Source organism: Canis lupus, chromosome 7 (genome assembly GCF_011100685.1).
Source record: "Canis lupus familiaris isolate Mischka breed German Shepherd chromosome 7, alternate assembly UU_Cfam_GSD_1.0, whole genome shotgun sequence".
NCBI classification, from domain to species: Eukaryota; Metazoa; Chordata; class Mammalia; order Carnivora; family Canidae; genus Canis; species Canis lupus.
The window spans coordinates 28,780,392-28,803,956 of record NC_049228.1 but is presented as its reverse complement, the minus strand read 5'-3'; the positions used below and the strand labels follow the sequence as shown (position 1 = coordinate 28,803,956).

The 23,565-nt window shown below is 37.8% G+C and overlaps 1 long non-coding RNA gene and 1 pseudogene across 1 annotated transcript; one reads left to right on the top strand and one right to left on the bottom strand.

The window, feature by feature from the left end:
- On the bottom strand, window positions 1-17,206 carry LOC111096888. Its single transcript, XR_005361653.1, has 2 exons — window positions 16,968-17,206; window positions 1-210 (listed from the first exon to the last, which is right to left on the bottom strand). It is a non-coding gene; the product is annotated as an uncharacterized LOC111096888 (long non-coding RNA).
- Window positions 17,207-22,136: 4,930 nt separating this feature from the next.
- On the top strand, window positions 22,137-23,199 carry LOC100685616 (annotated as a pseudogene).
- Window positions 23,200-23,565: the final 366 nt, after the last annotated feature.

The following is a 23,565-nucleotide window of genomic DNA, read 5'->3' as shown; positions in this document are numbered from 1 at the left end:
TACATTCTTTCGGGTTTTCTTTATCTAATAGATAATTGATGACAGTCTTCACTTTGCTGGATTACTGGGAAGTAGCATGAAATAGAAGAAAAATCTGCTCATTGTAGTTATGAAGGTCAGCAAAACAAACAAACATTTTGGCTAATGCCACAAACTGGTTGTGTGATCTTCAGTGAAGTATTAAATCTCTCTGGAGTTCAGATTCATCATCTGTAAAACAATATGGTATCTGTCAAATGTGAATTCTTTCTACATTGTAACACTGTGGGTTTTTTTATAAAGAAAGTAAAAAAAAGGAAATAATATGAATAAAACACTTGGCTATGGATAGTCACTCAATAAATAGTGCCATGTAAAATAGTGCTAGAAATGTACATTTTATTTTATTGTGGGGGGTGGGGGGCAGAGGGAGAGGGAGAGAAAGAATCTCATGACCCTGAGATCACTACCTGAGCTGAAATCAAGAGTCAGATGGCTTAACCATCTGTGTCATCCAGGTGCCCTAGAAATGCTAATTTTAGAATTAGCTATTCAGAGATGGCTGAGCTGTCTATGCTAGATGGCAACTGAGAATTTGCCTGGCCTTTATACCAGGACTAAATAATTGTTAGCAAATGCCTGAATCCTAAATTAGACTCTATCCACCTGGGCAGGTGGAAAATTTCCAGGCTAGTGTTCTGTAGCCCTTTCCTTGAGAAACAGATCCTGGATTGAATGAAGGAAAAGAAATAGGAAAGACTGCCCATGATAAAGCAATACAGTTCTCTGGAAAATTTGGAGAGGATGGACTGAACCCCGGAAGATGAAGTAGAAAAGATACTCCACCTTCCTATGAAGTGGGTACCAAGGCCTACCAGAGTTCCCAGTTGTATATAATGCCACCCACAGCAGTAGCTTACAAAATATGTTCCATAGAACACTACTTTCCACTGATGTGAAAAAAATATCAGAGGCAAATAAGTTTGGAAACTCTACATAATACAGCTCCCTTCTTGAAGAGTCTCAAAGAGCCTGTTAAAAGCTCTGAGAAGTTCTTCAGTATAGTGGATATGTGTTCTTAATTCAATAGGTTCCCAATCTACTTGATTATGGATTCTTTTTTCCCTACAACACCATTCTCTGATGTACTGCTAACAGTATGAAAAACTATCCACAAGGTTATTCATTATAGCCATAATTTTAGTAGCAGAACATTGGGAACAACCTAAATTAAAATGCACAGCATTTATCCTTTCTCCATAATCTGTGTATACATAATTAAAACTCATAGAGCCCTAGAGAGAATGACTCAGCACTAGCTAGGGGACAGTCTACCAATGTATACTTGCCTTTCTTGTGTGCTTTGTAAAACATGCAAATTCCAGTCTTTGCAAAATTATAAATTACCAAATGTTGTGTCCATTCAACACTCAAGTCTGCAAATAAATTGTCTTAGTAAGCGAAGGGCCCGCTGTATAGATAAGTGTTTCTGTAAACATTGGTTCTTCTTTAATGAAAATTGTCTTGTTGATAAAAAAAAAAAGGAAAACATTTTGTACAAGAATAAAATTCTCCAGCCTACTACCTACATAAGCAGAAATATAAGATGTTTTCCTATCATTTTTTCCCATCTATTTTACAACCTTTGACGTTGACTTGGACACTCATTTTCCCTTTTGTACATAGTCATGTAAAAAAAGTTCAAGGTAGGAGAAACTTGTTTTGAGATTTGTTTTGCTGAGTAATTGATCCTAGAAGAAATTTGGCTTTGCTTTTGCAAAGTTCAGCATAATAGTGTGCGAATTTTTCAGAGATAATCATTTTTAAAACTGTTTTTATTTGGTTAAATGTTCTAAGACTATGAAGCAGAGCCTTCTTGCCTTAGACCAGACTAGTTACAAATAAGCAGATTCTCTCAAAATATAAATATAAAAATTCCAAGGCAAATAGGATACACTCCTCCATTTGTGCTATTTCTGGAGATTTAAGAGAACCATAGAAAGTCTCAACAAAGCAAAAAAAAAATTATAAAAATTATGGAAGGTGAAAGGAAGGAGAATCAGGACCAGATGAGATCAAATTATTTGAAGAGGGGGGTCTTTTCAAAAGTTTGACAGCACACTTATAGTGAGACTGAGGGGAAATGTCACTTGAATGTTCCTGGTGTGGATGGTACCACTGTTATAGAGAGGAATTTGGGTGGGGCACCTGGGTGGCTCAGTGGTTGAGTGTCTACCTTCCGCTCAGGTCATGATCACAGGATCCTGAGATTGAGTTCCGCATCAGGTTCCCTGTAAGGAGTCTGCTTCTCCCTCTATCAATGTCTCTGCCTCTCTCGGTGTGTCTCTCATGAATAAATAAATTAAAAATCCTTTTTTTTTTTTTTTTTAAAAAAAAGAGGAGTTTGGAAATATGTAGCAAAATTACAGGTGCACTTTTTCTTTATTTTTAATACATTTTTTAAAGATATTATTTATTTATTCATGAGAATACACAGAGAGGAGAGAGAAGAGAGGCAGAGACACAGACAGAGGGAGAAGCCGACTCCATGCAGGTAGCCTGATGTGGGATTCGATTCCGGATCTCCAGGATCACACCCTGGGCTGAAGGCGGCGCTAACCGGGCACTAAACTGCTGAGGCACCCGGGCTGTCTGCACTTATTCTTTAACCAAACAATCCCATTTCTAGGAATTTGGGGTGAAGATATACTCCAAAAGTATAAAAGTATATATGCACAAGTTTATATACTACAGTATAATTTTAAAGCAAAATATTGGGAATATTCTAAATGGACAAAATAGGAAAAATAATGAATGACAATAATACATCTTTACAATGGAGTGCTGTTCAATTATGTTGTTAATTTTAAAAACTCAAAGTGCCAAAGGGTGTATGGTATGCCAGCTTTAGTATAGAAAATGGGAAATAGGGCAGCCCGGGTGGCGCAGCGGTTTAGCACCGCCTGAAGCCTGGGGTGTGATCCTGGCGTCCTGGGATCGAGTCCCACGTTAGGCTTCCTGCATGGAGCCTGCTTCTCCCTCTGCCTGTGTCTCTGCCTCTCTCTCGCTCTCAATAAATAAATAAATAAATAAATAAATAAATAAATAAATAAATCTATCTTTGAAAAAAAAGAAAATGGGAAATAAGATATTTATGTATGCATCTGCTTATTTGCAATAATAAGCACAAAAAGTTCAAGTCAGAAACTCATAATATTGGTTATCTCTTGGCATTAGTGGGGACAGGATGGAAGAGAATGAGGCTTCTTTGAGTATGTATCTACATATGGTTTTGACTGGGAAACCCATATTCATGTTTATACATTAAAAAATAAAATAAACCAACATAAACTCAGAGAAGAAAAAAAAAGAACCAATTCAAATACCAGTGGAACATAGTGCTCTGACTGTCCATACTTAGTGGATATATTCTAAGGACAAAAAGAATTGTAAAAACATCTTGGACTTTGGCTTGTAGGATTTTATTAGTAGTAACATTGATGCCTAATTCTGAAACTACTTTTTGAGTATTACAGGGTTGAATAAGTGAATAAATATATTGATGTTATGAGGAACTAAAATTATCACTGTGGGAAAAGAAAAATATAAATGTAGATTTAACAAATGAGAGAGAGAGACCTTGTGATGAGATATCCTTATAAAATCATGGTTTTTAAAAAAATACATCTCCTACCTTTATCCACTGACAGGGCCTACACTCAGTAATATCCTAGTGGAAATAAGTGCATCTATTGCCAAAAATGTGATTTCTAAGTACCTTTCTCCAAATGGTACAAGGTTTCCTTAGGGAAATAACTGAATCCAGGTCTGGAACAGGTAAAGTACAAGGTGAGCCTGGAATTTCTTGCTGTGCCAGAAATAAGCAAGTGTGCAAAAACTTAGGGGAACATGTCAAAAGGACACATGAGACAGCTGGAAGTAATAAGTCTCACGGGCCTGAATTGGGACAACTTGAGCATTAAAAAGAATATGAGGGGTGCCTGGGTGGCTCAGCAGTTGAGCGTCTGCCTTTGGCCCAGGGCGTGATCCTGGAGTCCCAGGATTGAGTCCCACACCGGGCTCCCTGCATGGAGCCTGCTTCTCCCTCTGCCTATGTCTCTGCCTCTCTCTCTCTCAGTGTCTTTCATGAATAAATAAATAAAATCTTAAAAAAAAGAATATGAGATAAATAGATTATAATACTTTGAATAAAAAAGAATCCATGGCCCATGGAGGAAAAAGGGAGGGGAAGCTTATTGAAGCTTATTGAAGAATATCAAATAACAAATAGAGAAGTAATGACAGAACTGGAGAAAAATTGTTTTGCAAATGACATTTGTAATAATCATTTTAAAGACATCTGAATGCATATATAAAACTGTTGTTTTGTAAAAAAAAATAGATAATACCACATGCAAAGTTTTTAAAATGATAAACCTTATTATATCTGTTGGTAGATAAGGTCGACCACATGTGAACCTGTTGACGACAAGCAGACATTTTTGTGCCTCTTTATGTGATATAGTAAGAAGTATACACCATTATGTATGAAGTATTCTTGACTAAATAAATGAACCTGAATCTAGAACAAGCCTCTAAATCTAACCATCAGTTTATAGAAAATACTATCCCATATCCATTAAAATGATAAAACTTGGTAAATCTGATCTCAGCAAGCTTGGTGAAGATATGGAACATTGGAAACTCTGACACCCTAGTGGTAGAGTGCAAACTGGCTGAAATGATTTGAATTTGACAGTACTTAAATAATGGAGAAAATCACCTTCTTTCAGGCAAGAATACACTAATGGATGTATTGTCATTGAGTAAAGATAATTGGGAAATGAGGTATTCATACAGTCTCAAGATATCACCCTATGGTATCAATAAATTGATAACTTATTAATTACCAATGAGAAGAGGTGCCTTTACAATGGAGAAATCTGACAGATACCACCTTATTTTAGTGTTCAACTGAACATCACCAACAATAAATCAAATTGAATTATGTGTTTCCTAAAATGATGCACTGGAAAGAATACAAAAACATCATCAATGTCATATTTTTTCCTTTTGAGCAAGCCACCTAAGGGGAAGACCAAATTTGTTAGCTACTTTCTGGGGTTGTTGATTTTAATTTCAGGATGTGAGATTCCTTATTTTCTTGGCAGGTCAGTAATTCATTTAAGAAGATAGTTTTCATCTCTTATTCAGTATGTTGGTTGTTTGAATTTGGAGGTTCATCATATGGCCAGAAATGGAAAATGGCATGGTTTTTTTGAAAACGTCTAACTCTATACTTCTTTGTGTGTATCATGCAGATTCATACAGGCCTTTTGCCTAGTAATGTGATAAGGGCTATAAAAATGTTTATACCCTTTAGTTCAATAAGAAGACTCTTGAGAATTTATTCTAAGGAAATAATATAATAGTAACAAATGCTATTAGCATAAAACATAACAATTTGATTTGGGCAACCAAATACTGGAAAGAACCTAAATGTCCATTAGGGAAATCATTTAGTGTGCAACCACTAAAATGTTTATTATGAAGACTGTGCTAACGTGGAAGATAATTCTGATGCTAAATTCTAAAAGCGGAACATAAAATTTGTGCACATGCCAATGGCAACTTCTAGCAAAATATGTGCACATAAGAATAAGATGATACACAAAAGGTAGTTGCTAGAATGAGGAATTATGGTTGATTTTGTTTTCATTTTTTTCTTTAATACTTGGTGCACTATTTTAACTTTAAAATGCAAAAGAATTCTTCACTTCAAGGGAAAAAGAGATGGGTTTGATTATTCTATTCTTCCTGGAGTCCTGGCAGTTGCTTCATGTGTAAAATGAGGACTTTAATTCCAGTTTTGATGACATGATATTAAAGAATCTAACTCGGTAACCGTCACATGGAAAATAGTCAATAAATGGTTATCAACCTTTTTTTTTTCCCTCATACTTAATCACAGTAAGACAAGGGGTGAAGAGGGATCAAGGCCCCCTGAGAGGTCCAGCATGGATGTGGCAGCACCAGCCCCCAAGAGAGAGGATCTTAGGAAAGATGACAGTTCCAGAGCAGACAGCTACGTGAGAATTCAGGAGCCAATGCTTCCATCAAAGAGCTATTTTGCTGATTCCTTTTCAGGAACTGAAAATGAACTTTGCTTACCCTTTCATGAATGGAGGCAGAGGAAAGGCATGCTCCTAGCTGTTTGTGCTGCTTAATCTGACTTCGGTCTTTCTTGGCCATACAATGGAAAGTAGATCTGTATTTAAGTTCCTGTTCTGCCATTTACAATGTGACCCAGCAAGACCATTGTGTTCTCTCAACCTCAGTTTCTTTGCTTGTAAAATGGGAATATTAATTCATACCCCACTTGCCTTTTAAGGGTTTGTAAGTTCTAAAATGCAAACACAGGAAAATTGCTATTCTCATTATGTTAGTAAAGTTATTCTGAGAGATGATTGGACAATTGTTGACTTAACCTCACTGGCATGTTCCAGGTTTATCTCGAAAAAGGACTTCCATCCTTTTTTTTTCATCTCCATCCCCTACCACCACGCCCTGAGGAAATGCTAAACTTCACACGGTTAAAAATAAATCTTGCATAATGTCTGACATCCACATGTTCACACCATATATTGGAAAACTATTATATTTGTATTTTCTGCATATAAATTTTGTAGATATTATTAAGGAGATAGAGGACTACACATGTTTTAGTAAATATTTCATGTTTCACAGCATGTCCCAGACAATAGACAGCTCCCAGTGTTTTATGGCTACTAACCACACTGAGATGTGGATGAATGGGGAAGTCAAATTAGAGCTCTTACAAGTCTCAGTGAGGATAGGTACATGATCCAAATGAAGAGATAAGAGTTAGTTAAGTGTAAAAATTGTGACAATATGTTCTGGAAGAAATGTTGTCAATAGCTATCAAAATTCTACCTATTGACCCAGAAATATCCACGTAGATAACCATATAAAAAGTTGTTCATTGCAGTATTATTTGTAATAACAAAAAGAAAAAAATTGTGACAACATACATAAAATGTAAAGTTGGGAGAGTAAAAAATAAGTTCTTTTAGAATGTCTTCAAACTTAAGTGGCTATCAAACTAATACAAACTGCTATATACTTAGGATGTCATTTGTGAACCTTATGGTAACCATAAACCTCAAACCTATAATAGATACACCAAAAATAAAGAGAGTGGAAGCCAAGCATAACACTACAGAAAGTTGTCAATGACAAGGAAAGAGAATAAAAGAAAGGAACAGAGCAATTAGCATAGTGGTTGGTATGAGAAAAAAAGGCTCAATAAAAGCTTGGAATGAACTAATAAATCCATTAAGAATAGGAATAGCAGCTCTCATAGAGAGAACTATGAGCCAAATATTTGACATCATCCTGAAAGTAGAAGATTTAGTATAGGCAGAAAGTATGCACTTAGAATATAGAAAATGTGAGTTATGGCCAGTAAGAGAAACCTCATCTTGGTCTTATCTTACCAACCACATTGTCAATTCCACATGTTTCTGACGGTTTTATTTCTTTTTTCCTTTTTTTCAGTTATATTCAATATTTCTGTTCTTCAGATTGAATAGTTCTAATTTAACTAACGCAAGTTCAAGAACTCTATTCTTTTTTCTCTAATCTGCTGCTAAGTCTATTCAGTGAATTTTTAATTTTAGATATTATATATTTTTGTTCTAGAATTTCCCCATGGATTTTTTTATAGTTTCCATTTCTCTGTGAAGATTTCCTATTTCTTCATTAATTAGGATCATATTTTCCCATTGATTTCCCAAATAATTTTTGAGCATGATTATAATAGCTGCTCTGAAATAATTGTTTCAAATTTCAACACCTGCATTATCTTGGGCTCAGTCTTTTTTAAATTGCCTTTTTTTAAAGTATGGGTCATATTTTCTTGTTTATCTATATGCATAATAATTTTTGGTTGCCACCTGAGCATTTTGAACTGCTTATTGTGGAGACTCTGGATTCTCTAAAGAGTATGAATTTTTTCCACCAGGCAGGTAACTTGATTGAATTCAAACTCTGAGCTCTAGCCTCTCAATAATGGACAGCAGCTGCAATCTTTGTTCAATTCTTTAACCATTAATCATATGTTTGACATCTGCCATGCATATATACAGTTCATGGGTAGGCTAAAGATTTGGACACATTATATACAGAATTTGGGGCTCCCGTTTCTAGATGTTCAAGATGTGTCATTTTGTGGATTGCCTCCTTCCAGTTCTTATGACTGGTCTGAGTTCTGCCCTTTGGGTTCTTCAAGCTAATAAGATTTTGGATTTTCTATCTAAATTTTAGCTTGATGAAGCTTCTGCACAGCAAAAGAAACAGTCAACAAAACTAAAAGACAACCTACAGAATGGGAGAAGATATTTGTAAATGACGTATCAGATAAAGGACTAGTATCCAAGATCTATAAAGAACTTATTAAACTCAACAGCAAAGAAACAAACAATCCAATCATGAAATGGGCAAAAGACATGAACAGAAATCTCACAGAGGAAGACATAGACATGGCCAACAAGTACATGAGAAAATGCTCCGCATCACAGGCCATCAGGGAAATACAAATCAAAACCACAATGAGGATGTGGAGAAAGGGTAACCCTCTTGCACTGTTGGTGGGAATGTGAACTGGTGCAGCCACTCTGGAAAACTGTGTGGAGGTTCCCCAAAGAGTTAAAAATAGATCTGCCCTACGACCCAGCAATTACACTGCTAGGGATTTACCCCAAAGATACAGATGCAGTGAAATGCTGGGACACCTGCACCCCGATGTTTCTAGCAGCAATGTCCACAATAGCCAAACTGTGGAAGGAGCCTCGGTGTCCATCGAAAGATGAATGGATAAAGAAGATGTGGTCTATATACACAATGGAATATTACTCAGCCATTAGAAACGACAAATACCCACCATTTGCTTCGATGTGGTTGGAACTGGAGGGTATTATGCTGAGGGAAGTAAGTCAATTGGAGAAGGACAAACATATGGTCTCATTCATTTGGGGAATATAAAAAATAGTGAAAGGGAATAAAGGGGAAAGGAGAAAAAATGAGTGGGAAATATCAGAAAGGGAGACAGAACATGAGACTCCTAACTCTGGGAAATGAATAAGGGGTGGTGGAAAGGGAGGTGGGTGGGGGGTGGGGGTGACTGGGTGACCGGCACTGATGGGGGCACTTGATAGGATGAGCACTGAGTGTTATGCTATATGTTGGCAAATTGAACTCCAATAAAAAAAAAAAAGAACTATGAAAAAATTTTAGCTTGCTCTGAGTGTAAAAAAAAAATCTAGAAAAAAAGGGAAATTTTTTCATCTCTGCGTTATTCCCTTCTTCAAGTGTAGACATTCCTCTGATGCCTGCCTACTTTAGGTTACTCTCCAGAGTTCAGAATTTATGGTTATTTTCTATGGGAGAGTTAGTCTGATAGGAACTACTGCTCCATAACTAGAAGCTAGAAGCTTCTAAATATACCTGGTTTCTGAATGGTATTTTTCTTTGGAAAGGACTTTCAGCTACTTCCTGTGTACTTCCTTATTTCCCATTTTTCTCAGTCATATTCTTTTTATTTCCTTACTTCCTAAGTCAGATATTTCTCTTTTTGTAGATTTATTGACATTATCAAGTGTCCTCTATATGGTTAAATATAATTTCCCTTGTGGTAGTTAGAAAAAGGAAAAATATTACTGCTTATTAGTGAACAATGGTATAGTATAAGAAAAAAGTGCTGATCTTTGTAGCCAGATAATTTGGGTTAGGATCTCAGATTGTCACATATTAGCTGAATGGCCTTGAGAAATTAATGTAATTAATTTAATCTTTACAAATAACAGGCTTCTAATTTGCAGAATAAAAATAATAATGCCTAGTTCATTGGATTGCTGTGAAGAGATAACTAACATAGCCTAACCTGTTGCCTGGCACAGAATAGGTACTCCAAAAATAGTAGCAATTTTAAAAACAGTGGCATTTTTCAAAACAGACTTTATATTTGGAGAAGTTTTAGGTTCACAGCAAAATTAAGCAAAAAGTAGAGTACTCATATAACCCTTTTCCTTCCTCCTACCTGGCCTCCCCCATTATCCATGTTCCCCACCAGAGTGACATACCTGTCACTATTAATGGATCTACTACAGTGATACATCATTACCATCCAAAGCGCACAGTTTACACTAGGGCTCACTCTTGATGTTGTACATTCTATGAGTTCAGACAAATTTATAATGATATGTACCCACCACTGTAGTTCCATACAAAATAGCTTCACTGCCCTAAAAATCCTATGTGCTCCACCTATTTATCACTCCCTCCTCTCAATTCCTGACACCCACTGTCTTCATAGTTTTGACTTTTACAGAATGTCATATAGTTGGAATCCTAGAGTATGCAACTTTTTCAGATGGTCTTGTTCATTTAATAATATGCACTTACATTATCTTCATGTTTTCATGGCTTGATATCTAATTTCTTTTTAACACTGAGTAATAGCATTGTATTTATGTAATAAATAAATACATAATAGCATTGTATTTATGTAATAAATAAATAAATAATAAATAACCTGTATGACAGTTTATTTATCCATTTACCTAGTGACAGACATCTTGTTTATTTCCAAGTTTGGCAATTATGAATAAAGCTGCTGTAAACACCCATGTGCAGGTTTTCATGTGGACATAAGTTTTCAATTTGTGTAGAAGTGTGATTGTTGGATTGTATGGTAAGGGTGTATTTGGTTTTTAAGAAACTGCTTTCCTGGGATGCCTGGATGGTTCAGTGGTTGAGTGTCTGCCTTTGGCTCAGGGCATGATCCTGGAGTTCCGGGATCGAGTCCCACACAGGGCTCCTGTGAGGAGTCTGCTTCTCCCTTTCCCTATGTCTCTGCCTTCTCTCTGTGTCTCTTATGAATAAATAAATAAAATCTTAAAAAAAAGAAAAGAAAAGAAACCGCCTTCCAAACTACTCTCCAAAGTGGCTATACCATTTGCGTTCCTACCAACAATGAATGAGAGTTCCTATGTAATGACAGTACTGTCTTTTGTTAAGAATCCATCAATTAATGAGATACTCTGGCCACAGCTGGTGTTTTTAACGATTATCCTTTTCTCTCCCATCCCCTCCACCACCTCCGCCTCTGACATGCACAAGAAGGAAAGGAACTTTTCCTGTGTAATTAGCTCACACTGGTTTTATCCTCTTCAATCTGCCAGTGAGCTGAAGCATGACTTTTGGTTTAATTAAATGAATTTTGCTCTGCACTGGTGTCAAACTGCTTCTAGTGCCATGTCTCCTGACCTGCACTATAAGCTCTCATAGAGCAAAACCTATATGTATGCATGCTAGCTTGACACCATGGCACACATCGAAGTTTTTATGTATTGTTACATGAATTGATTCTTTCTGAATTAAAGATAACTTCCACAGTAGTACTTCCACATCATTAATTCCTCATTTCACACTCAGGCCCTAATCTATGAAAAGTGAATTGGATCAGGCTGAGAATTAGATCACCATTCACTGCTAAGGTTGTCTGAGAGTCTTCTATGTCATCAGTTCCTTCCCAGTCCTCTTCTTTTTTGTGGACAATGTGAGTGTGGCTCAAGAGAAAATTCAGTAGGTAACTTTTCTCAATGCACAACTTCTCTATTACCTCTTGTAGTTCACAAGTGAAATAGGACAGAGCATCCAGTGCCTTGCAAATTGTCTTATATATAGTAGGCACTAAATAAATGTCTGTTGAATAAATCAGTAACAAATCCTTACCTTTAGAAAATATAGTAGGTGGAGTTATGGACTCTCCCCTCCCAAAATGCTCAAACTCTAATCCCTGAATCTTATATACTACATTACATGGCAAGAGGGACTTTGCTGACATGATTAAGGGTAGAGACCCTGAGACTATGAGATTATCCTAGGTTACCCATGTGAGCCTGCACTAATCATGTGAGACTTAAAAGCAAAAAACATTTCCTTCCTAGGTTGTAAAGAGATGAGATAGAGGAAAAAGAAGAAATTTGAAGTGTGAAAGTGAGTATACCCACTACTGCTGGCTTTGAAGTTAGAGGAAGGAGGTCTCAAGCCAAGGAATGTGGATATATTTGAGAAATTGGGAAAAGTGCTCAGCTGACAACAGTCAAGAAAGCAGGGACCTCAATCCTAAGAACTGTTTTCAGCCAACAACTCAAATAAGCAAGGAAACAGATCTCCCCCTCAAGCCTGCAGAGAGGAATGCAGCCCTGCGACACCTTGATTTTAGCCAGGTGAGAGACCTGTGTCAGACTTCTGACCTACAGAACAGTAAGATAATAAATTTGTGTGATAAGCTGCTAAATTTGGGGTAACTTATTACTTCAACAATGGAAAGCTAGTATAAGAAGAATTCATTGTGAGCTTTTTCCTGAAAATTTTGCAGATATCTGCGCCTATGCTGGACAAGCTTCTCAGATGATTAGCTGGCTCTTTGGCAAACTATTATGTCCAGATCTCCAGCCTCACTTTCTTAGGCTCACTTTATATCCAGTATATCCATAGGAAAATCAATGCTGGATCCTGAGTAGCTAGGAAGATAAATGGGATTGGAAATGAGTTATGCTTCAAGCAGGAGAACAAGTGGTAGGAAACTGGCTTCTCTCATGTGACTTGGGCTGCAGTCACAGTGCCTGATGGAATCTGGTCATAATGAAGGATATAACAGTAATAATGGCTTTATCTTCCAAGGTCTCCAATGTCCCATAGCACTAGTTGGACAAAACTGGTTGGAAATGAGCTTAAATGGGGGATTTCCTGAACATATTCCCTATTGTTACAAAGCTGAGTTGGCTTCCTCATCTACAATTATGCCAAGTAGTCACACTACACAGTCTCTAGGGAGATTATATTAGTGATTTCTTTCAACATAAGCAACTTCTTAATAGATATTTATACTAGGAGCAAAAGAGTCAATGGCTTTTCCACTGGGAGTAAATTGGCTATCCAACTAGAAAGGAAGATTGGTAAAGGGTGATCTCCAGGAAGCCACCAAGTGGATTGCCACCTGACTGTGTTGTGTACTTCCTTATTTTACTTCTCAGCAGACTTTATTCCAGAATATCAGTTTGATTTGTATTAACTCACGCCCCTTAGGTTTGATCCGAGGAGAATTTGTTCCATGGACAAGGAAGATCTAGTTTGGGGTCTGGAGTCATGTGATTGACTCCAGTTAAGTGTAGCTAGTGAGTGGCAGTGAGTGATGACGCTCAAATTGTATTTAATGCCTGAAGTGCTGAGCAGGAACAAGTATGTTCTGGCCCATTTCACAAAGCACTTGAAAATTTCCTTTAGAAATCCTAAACATAGACACTTAGTAACTATTATGTCAGCAAAGCATAATTATTATTAACTAAACTCCTAGGTAAGTATTTTAGTTACTATTTTACAAATTATTATAATTGACAGTGATCCAAGCCAGCAGACTATGCTATACATGATTGATTGTCCACACTGCTAAAATAAGTTATTTTACAAATGCAATGGAATCCATGTGTAGTTTCTACCCAAACCTGAGGCTACAGCTCTGCCAAAAATAGGTCTGTGTTTTCCAATCTGCTACCATATGGAAGAATTTGAGTTTACTTGGCAATTTAGACCTACTTATAGAAGACCAGCTAGGTTTTTTTTTTCACTTCTCTTTGCTTTAAGCATTAATATAACTAACAACTGTAAAATACCTGCTCTTAACTTGACAAAAATTCCTCAAGTTAGGACATTCTTATGTGAGGACAGATAGTCATTTCTGTGGATGATGGTCTGTTTTCCCCCATCTGTTTGAGAGACAGAAGATAAAATGGACCAACCCAAGTGATGAATTTAGCACAGATATAGGTGTGAGAGAGGAATGTACGTTGCTCTCCATGTTTGGTTTGGGTAATAAAGGGTTATGTTAATCCACATAGAAAATACAGTATTACTGTTATGTAGGGGGAAATGATGAGCTCAAGTTTTAACAAGCTGAGTTCAAGAATGTGACACATCTAGGTCAATTTACTTAATAGGCAATTGGAAGCAAAGTTCTGGACCTTAGGAGAGAAGTATAACCAAAAGCTGGTAGGACAATTGTACAGATATTCTGGAAAATAGTTTGGCAGTTTCCTACACTAAACATGTACTAACCATGCAACCCAGCAATTGAGCTTTGAACACTTATTCTAGAGAAATGGAAAAAAATATCTGTTGACACAAAAATTTGTATATGAATGTTTGTAGAAACTTCATTCATAAAAAACTGGAAATAGCCCAAATGTCCTTTAGTAGGTAAATGGTTAAACAAATGTGGTACATTCATTCAATGGAATGCTACTTATAAATAAAAAGAAATGTAGTTATGAGCTACAATTTGATTGATACATGCAATAATATGGATGATCTCAAGGGGATTGATGCTGAGCAAAATAAAAAAGCAGTTCTGAATAGTACATACTGTGTGATTTTACTTATGTAACATTTTTAAATAATAAAATAATAAAAATAGAGATGAAATAGTAGTTGCCTCTGATTCAGGTTGGAGAGTGGGATATAACTATTAAGCAGTAGCAAAAGACAGCCATGCAGTTGAAGAGTTCTGTATCTTAGCTGTGGTGGTGGTTACATGAATCTACTCATGTGACAAAACTGCACAACTTTACACACATATAAAGCTGGTGAAATCTGATAAAGCTGTGTATTTTACCAATGTCAATATCTATCTTTTAAAATTGAACTATAGTTATACAAAATTAGTTGACTTAAAGGAAACTACCTTCAAGAATGTGGATGAACTAATCCACATCAATTGAAAGGTCTTAAGAGCAAAAAATGTTGTTTCTCAGGAAGGAAGAAATTCTGCTTCAAGAGTGTGACATCAGGTTCTGCCTGAGTTTCTAGTCCATTAGAATATATCTGTTACACTGCAAAGAAGGAAGAAAGGAAGGAAGGAAGGAAGGAAGGAAGGAAGGAAGGAAGGAAGGAAGGAAGGCCCTAATCTTATGGATTTAAGGTCTTGATTTAGAATTGATGAAGGACATTGAGACTTGATGCATATAAAAAATATAGGGAGAGAAGTCACAAAGGCCACCAGGAATTCAAGCACACACTTACTCTGAAGAAAAGGACTTGTGGATCATCTCTTCCCTTACCTGTTGTATCACCACCATTGGCTGTCATCCTTCTCCTCTAAATATGCCTTTCCAAGTCACTTGCCAAATCTAAACACTCCCTTCACACCTCATGGGAGACTCCAAACTAGTTTCTCTGTTTCCATTTCCTCCTGTGTCCAAAACATTCTGCATTCCATGACAAGATACACTTTCCTTAAATTGAATTTGCAGTATATTATTTGTACAACTAAAGATTTTTAATGTTTTCCCATTATCTATATAAATAAAGCTCTGACTCCTTAGCCTGGGCATCAAAGCTCTCTCCCCCATCAGAACTCAATCTGACGGTATTGGATTAATTCCACTCCAGTAGTTGGCCATTCACTGGCCCTCTGCCTCTTGCCTAAGCCTTCTCTGCCACTGATTGTTTCTGGAGTGGTATCCTCTCTCTACTCAACTGTATCCAGTTATTCAACTGTTACTCAGCTTGTTACTTGACTGTATTCAACCTCCAATGCCATGTTCTTGTCCACCCCCTATAAAGCAGCCCACTCCGGCCCACAGTGATTTTTACCTATTCTGCACTTCAGGACACTCTTCTGACTCTGTAATTCACATTTATTCACAGATGATCTTGTGATATTCCATGTTGACTTATTTACTTTTAATTTTCACTTGATAATCCAACCATTCAACAAATATTTGTTAAATGCCAAACAGAATAAAATGATTGTGTTTAAGTATATTACAGTCAGTTTGAGATTTTATTTTCTAATCGACAAGTAGAAAAACAATTATAATGTACTAAGTATTGTGATAGAAGAAGTATTAGTGCACAGGATAGTGGAAACTTAATCCAGTCTGGAAGTCCAGGAAAAACAAGTTGCAAGATCACAGTAAACATGTATATACGATGATACTTGTTTTTTCCTGCCTCAGTTGTCTGCCTGAAGAAAGAAATAACTTTTACAAATGGCAAATTCCCATTCTCAAGTTCAAGGATACTGCCCAGTTAAAATTAATCAGATGTCTGACTTTGGCTTAGAAATATGTTTCTGAAATTTGGTGATTAGAGACCGATTCCCCAATCTGATACATAGGAAACATGCAGCAAAGAGCTGAGGGGTCCATGCACAATAGGGTAATGAACCAAAAGCCATTGGTTTGCACAGGAAATGCCTTGATTAACTGAACCTTTAAATTTTTTTTTACATATTAGTCACTAGGACTATTTTCTGATTGCTATGGCAATAGGCTATTTAAAATACGTGTTCAGGGTGCCTGGCTGGCTCAGTTAATAGAGCATGCAACCCTTGAGCTCAGGGTCATGAGCTCAAGCCAGATACTGGGCGTAGAGCGTACTCAAAAATAAATAAATAAATAAATAAATAAATAAATAAATAAATAAATAAAACAGGATTTCGTTAGAAATTGTCACACCATTGTCTCAGTCAAAGCCACCAGGATTTGTCTTGTTATTGACATTTATGGAAATACTCAATTCCAGGAAGACAAAGAGACCTCTGAACTTTCTAAATGTGGCCTCCAAGCTTTCTGGTCTGAATGGGAACAGTTTGGCAAGATCATCAACAATGACTGCAGAGAAATGGAGTCCAAGCTAAGACCTAAAAGGTAAGCAGAAATTAGTCAGGCAAAGATGGATACAGAACAGGAAGAGCATCCAAGGACAGAGACAATATATGCAGAGTGGTAAGTAGTGACAATGCAATCAAAGACATGAAGCATTCAGAGGGGCTCTGGGTAGTGAAAGATAAGCCTAGACAGATAAGGGGGGCACCTGGATGGTTCAGTTGGTTGGGCATCTACCTTTGGCTCAGGTCCTGATTCCAAGGTCCTGAGATTGAGCCCTGCATTGGGCTCCCTGCTCAGTGAGGAGTCTGCTTCCCTCTGCCTTTGTTCCTGCTTGTGTGCTCAATCTCTCTCTCATAACTAACTAAATAAAATCTTTTTTAAAAGCCTAGACAGATAAGGAAGCAGTGAGCAGCTTGTAAGCCCTGGGTAATAAGTGCCTGGACATTATCCTCCACGCAGTGGGCAACAGCTAAGAATTGTTTCACTCATTCATTCAACAAACATAGATTGAGTGTTCTATGAGCAAGGCTCCATTCTAAGCAATAAGGAGTGAATAAGCTAAAGTTCCAGACCTCACAGACCTGACATTCCAGAGAGGGAAGGTAGATAGTAAATGAGTAAACATATAATTGAACAAGGTGATTTCAGACAATTATGTCTCTTGTGAAGAAAATACAGGTTATGGACACTGACAAGGCAAAAGCAGAATGTCTACTTAAGTTGGAATGGTTAGAAAAGGTCTCTTAGAGAAGGTAAGCACATTTGAGCTCAGATATGAAGAATACCAAGAAGCTAGGTGTGCAAATATGTGGGCACAGAAGTTTAGAGTGAATAACTAAGTACAAATCTCCTAAGGTAGTAGTACTAGTGGCCTGTTCCAGCAACAAAAAGAATGACAGTGTGCCTGTAGTGTATGTAGTGAGCAAAGAGAGAAAAAAGGGGATATGCTGAAGTTGGAACTATGAACATGATAATCTAAACCCTCAGAGAGCATAAGTAAATTTATACAAATTTATCATGGATCATATTCCAATAGCATTTGAGAACCATTAGAAGTTTTCAACTAGGGTGGGAGGTTTGATTTCTATTTTTAAAAGGTAATTATGTAGAATCAATTATGAAATGGCAGGAATAAAGTTAGTTAGGGGCCATTTCAGTATCCCAGACCAGGACTGGATTAGGATTGTAGTAGTGGAAATAAATAAAAATGGCACATATTTGAGATCTTTTTTGGAGGCAAAGCTAATGCAATTTGTTTATGAATCATGTGTGGGAGTAGGGAAAGGGGGAAAGTAACAATGATTCCTATATCTGTGCCTGAGCAACCAAATGAATGGGTGCTATGAATCGAGATAAGATTGAGAAGAAAAATTAAAATCACAAGCTTTATTTTGCCAAATTTATCATGAGAGTTATTTTAGACATGTAAATGAAGATTTTGAGAAGGTGCTTGCATATGAGCAGAGCTCAGTAGAAAGAAAAGGCCAAAGAAAATAATTTGAGAGCTATTAGCTCATGCATGATATTTAAAGTTGTGAGAGTAGATGAGATACTCAGAGTAGTCAAGATGAAGAGGTAACAAAGGCTTAAGGGTTCTCGGTGCATTTAGACAGTTATCAGAGCAATATGAACTGACAAAGGAGGCAGTGAGATGGGAGAAAAACCAGGAGGATACAGCATCAAAGAAGGCAAGAGGAGAGAGGATTTTAACAAGGCAGTCATCAACTCCCGAGCAGTTGTATAAGTAAGGACAGAAAATTACCACTGGATTGGGGAATATGAAGTGATGTGTCCATTGAATGAAACGGTGAGACAGAAGATCAACTGGAATAGATTAAGGAAATGATGAAAAATAGGAACATGTAAACAGTAAGAGATGATATATATATATATTTTTTTTGTACGAGGGAACATAGGCATGGACTCATAATATATCTTCTTTGTCCATGGAAATGTAAATGGTTTGGGATAAGGAACAGTATCTTATCCTTCTTTTTATACATCTCTACTACCCAGCATATAGCTATGCTCACTATTCTCAATTCTTACTGGCTGAATGACAGGATGAGTGGATAGATGGATACTTATGATTTGCCATGAAAGAGATACTGGTAACAGAATAAATCAATATTGTAGACAGGAGGCTTTAGAGTTTTGTTCTAACTTCCATGTCAGTAAAACACACCCACCAGAAGAGTCCTTGAAATTCAGATACATTGTTTCTTAGAATTTTAAAATATGATCATTGATATTGACATGTTTTTAGTGGAAAATTTTTGGTCTTTCATTGATTGTGACTAATCTCTTGCAAGTTGCTTCATGTTCAGGATAGAAGTTTGAAGACCCTTTTTGAAAGGTCCAAGGTTCATTAGGTCCTTAGGATTAACTGTTTCCAAAATTCTATCAGTAGCAAGAAAAGTGCTTATATGCTTGACTGGACTAGACGACCGAAAAACAGTTCTCAAACAAGATTTGTTTTATGAAGACACTTTCCATAGCAATTGGACAATAGTCCTCAGTGACTAACATGGTAAGACAAAGGATGGAAGCTGTTTCCCCCAACCTCTTGCCTCGCTGTACCTTATCTTTCCACCCTTTGTTCCTGAAACTGTGAAAATCATAAACTTACTAAGGGCTGAATAGCCCCTGGAGAATTGCTGTATACTCACAAACTTACAATGGGCAGATTTATAAGCCATGATGATAACTGACTAATAGGAAATACCCTGAACTGAAAATGAGAGTTTTTCATTTGCAAATGGGTTCCCTTTCTCAGAGAAATTACTGGAGAAAATATCACACAAGCAAAATTAACCTTTGGAGACCCTCTTTGCATGTGTGTGTCTTCTCCTTCCATAGCCACCAGAGGTATCATTGTCCTCAGGTCTCACCTCTACACATGCACATATACAAAAAGTGATTCAATAAAATAATTTACATGAATGTATTAGTGTCCTAATGTAATTATGCTTTCAAAGGAATCCCATGAAGAGAACACTGTTCGATGCAACAATAGCCTCTCTACTCCATTTCAAATGCTTTGGACAAAGGGTTGGGAAGTACATGTGAATGGGGGTTCCTTGGTCCCCTCCAATCATACGATGTGTGCAGGCACTCCATGCACCAGATTTTATATCAAAATTTGCTTGATAACCATTCATCTATTATTGAATTACCTTCTTCTCTAAGAAAATACAAGGGAAAACCACTCGCAGTTGACTTTTAGGGGATTATGGCTCTCTGTGACAATATTTACTTGACAAACATTTACCGATCATGTGCTAAGTGCATTTTACTAGGTACTGGAACTAAGTAAATGTTTAGCACGTATTATTTCATTTAATCCTCACCAAACAAACAAACAAACAAACCCTATGAGATTAGTTTTATGATCCCCATTTTACAGATGAAGAAACTGGTGCTCAGATCCAGTTAGCTAACTGGTTCAAACTCATGTTCAAACTTTTTTTTCCTTTATTCGTTTATTGATGCTGCTAGATACTTGGCCTTTAGTCATGCCACTACCAAGCTGAAGAAAACCCACCATCGCACCTGGTTCTGAACTACAGAAATCAGATGAGTACAGGTACCCATGGCAGATTTAATGGACCAGAGGCGGACAGTGGTGAGAGAGGGACCTATGAGTCCTTGTAGGGTGCTTTTCATCCATGAGGGCACCCTTGTACCTTATCCCTGGGCCCTCTCTTAGCACATCTAAGCAGCACTGGGGATCATCAAGGCACTGGAGGGCTTGTTTGTATACTTGTACGGGACAAGAATGGTTCACAGAACTTAAGGTGGAAATATTCAGCCTCTGCAGACGTGAATAAAACTAGGATAAATGGTTAAAAAAAAAAAAAAAAAGCCTCCTACGCCCAAGACAGAACCTACGAGGACAGCTCTGTTTCCCGGGGCATCCTGGTCCCCCCCCTCCCCGCCCCCGCCGCCCAGCGCCCCGGTGGGCCCCCAGGCCTCGTCCCGAGGGCTTTGCAGGGAAGTAGGAACAACTCCAAGAGGAGCCGACGGTCAGAGAAGACCCCCGAAGTGAATCAGGGCCCTGCCCTGCCACCAGCTCTTTTCTAGGGGTCACCCCCTGCCCAGGCTGCGGGGTCTCACCCGGCTGAGGCTGACGCCCTCCTCGCTTCGCGGCTAGCACACGTTGTATATATGTCTTGTACCTCTGCTGGTGACTGTACATAGTGTACGAAAGTTATTTAAGCCTCATGCTGTACATTTCTGTTCCTAGACCGGATGTGTGTGTGTTCTAAGTTGTCCTAAATAAAACCTGAATGACCATCAAAAAAAAAAAAAAAAAAGGATCTTTTTTTTTTTTTTTTTTTTTTTTTTCCCCCCAGGGTTTTCGGCCTCTTTATTTAGAACCCGTCGGACGAGGGGCCGGGGCAGTAGTGCAGACGGCTCAGGAACCATTTTTAACAGATTTGTCTTCAAGTTTAAAATAATCATCATAATAAAAAGAGACCGCGAAAGCGGAAGAGAACTAGCTAGATGGGCTTGTACGGCAGCTACAGCTTGTGAGCGACCCCCTCCCCCCAGAGTCCGCTATAAAAATAAATTACATTTGTCGATAACCAGATGCGGTGACGTGCCTTTGGCATAGCCAATAACCGAGCTATCGCGTGGCAGAGCGGCCCACGCCTCGACATAAATAGAAAATATAAGTTAGTATAACTTTAAAAACTTTTTGTACAAATATACATGTTTTTTTCTTTTTTCTTTTTTCTTTTTTTTTAAATTTTTATTTATTTATGATAGCCACAGAGAGAGAGAGAGAGAGAGAGAGAGAGGCAGAGACATAGGCAGAGGGAGAAGCAGGCTCCATGCACCGGGAGCCCGACGTGGGATTCGATCCCGAGTCTCCAGGATCGCGTCCTGGGCCAAAGGCAGGCGCCAAACCGCTGCGCCACCCAGGGATCCCCTTTTTTTCATTTTTCTTTTCTTTTTTTTTTTTTTTTTTTTTTGCACTGAGTTTCAGCAGAGATTAAACATTTTCTATAAATGACTCTTAAAGCTTTACACCTTGGGACCAGTGTACTCCGTGCAGAATACATACATTTTTTCCCCTTTTTTCCCTATTTCTTTAAAATTATTTTTCCCTTTGAAACAAGTTCACCAGGAAACCAGCTCCCCTCCCACCACGCCGGACAGGCCCGCAGCCACCTTTTTTTTTTTTTTTTTTTTTTTTTAAACCGCGCTGATTTTCCCTCACACCCCCAAACAGGAACTCCTCAGGGTGGCCTCTGAAGGCTGGAGTCTCTCCCTGCCCTGGTGGCGGTCAAGGCCCTTCTGCCACAATGGAGGTTTCTGATTGTGGGACACAGTCTGGTTTTTTTTTTTTTTTTTTTTTCCTTCCTGTCTTCTAATTAAAAAAGACATTCCTGGGTGACAGGCACAGTGCAGGAGAGCGAGCTATCCAAACAACCTGGTGAAGTCCCGCAAGGGGCGCAGCCCAGGCGGCCGGAGCGCACGATGCCGAAATGCAGTCCCAACAGTACGTGCAGCAGCGTCGAAAATTTGCAGCTGCCTTCCCGGCATTCATTTTCATCTTGGCAGCTGTGGGCACTGCTGAAGCCGGAAAGAAAGAGAAGCCAGAAAAAAAAAGTGAAGAGGTCTGACTGTGGAGAATGGCAGTGGAGTGTGTGCGTGCCCACCAGTGGGGACTGTGGCCTGGGCACCGGGGAGGGCACCCGGACTGGAGCTGAGTGTAAGCACACCAGGAAGACCCAGAGATGTAAGATCCCCTGCAACTGGAAAAAGCAATTTGGAGCGGAGTGCAAATACCAGTTCCAGGCCTGGGGAGAATGTGACCTGAATACGGCCTTGAAGACCAGAACCTGAAGTCTGAAGCGAGCCCTCCACAATGCGGACTGCCAGAAGACAGTCACCATCTCCAAGCCTTGTGGCAAACTGACTAAGCCCAAACCTCAAGCAGAATCCAAGAAGAAAAAAAAGGAAGGCAAGAAACAAGAGAAGATGCTGGACTAATTAATAGACACCACCTTCTGATGGAACGTGAGAAGGACATCAGCAAGCAGGATCAGTTAACTATTGCATTTATACCTATGTAGGCTTTTTATTCAAAAATTATCTATAGCTTAAGTACACAATAGGCAGAAACAAAAAGAACGGAAAAATTTTGTAGTAGCATTTTTTTTTAAATGTATACCATAGGACCACTAGGGACTTATAATAAAGGACTGTAATCCTATTTAGAAAGTTGACTTATAGTACATGCTAGAACATTGAGGTAAGTTTTTTGAAGTTATGTGATATTTTACATTAAAAATCGTTTTTTTACATGTTTTTCTTTTGGCAGCAATTTACGTGTTATGTAAACTACTATTCTTGTTAGATAATTTTTTCACCTAGACTTTTTTCCCCATTGAGAAAAATATATACTAAACAAAGCAGCAATACAATATAATCACCCTATCTGAGGAAATATCTTTTTTTTCTGCCAATGGATTTAAATTAAAAAAATAAAAATAAAAAAAAATAAAAAAAAACTTTGGTCAGCAAAATGGGGGAGGGGTTGGAGCATGCCCTAATTCAATGTTGAATTTTTTTTTTTGAAAAAAGGAAAAGCATTAAAAGAAGTTCTTTCAAAAAAAAAACTTTTTTTTTTTTAGCTTTTGATGATTCCTTTATCAGGTTTCATTAGTGTCCAGTTTTGCATATATTACCTTTTTATGATCAGAGTCCACTTAATATTTAATTATCTTGTGTTCAAACACTGAAAAAGTTTACCTTTTTGTAGGTGTTAGGAATTCTTTGAAAACATCATGGAGCTAGAATTGTCTTCTCTGAGAATATG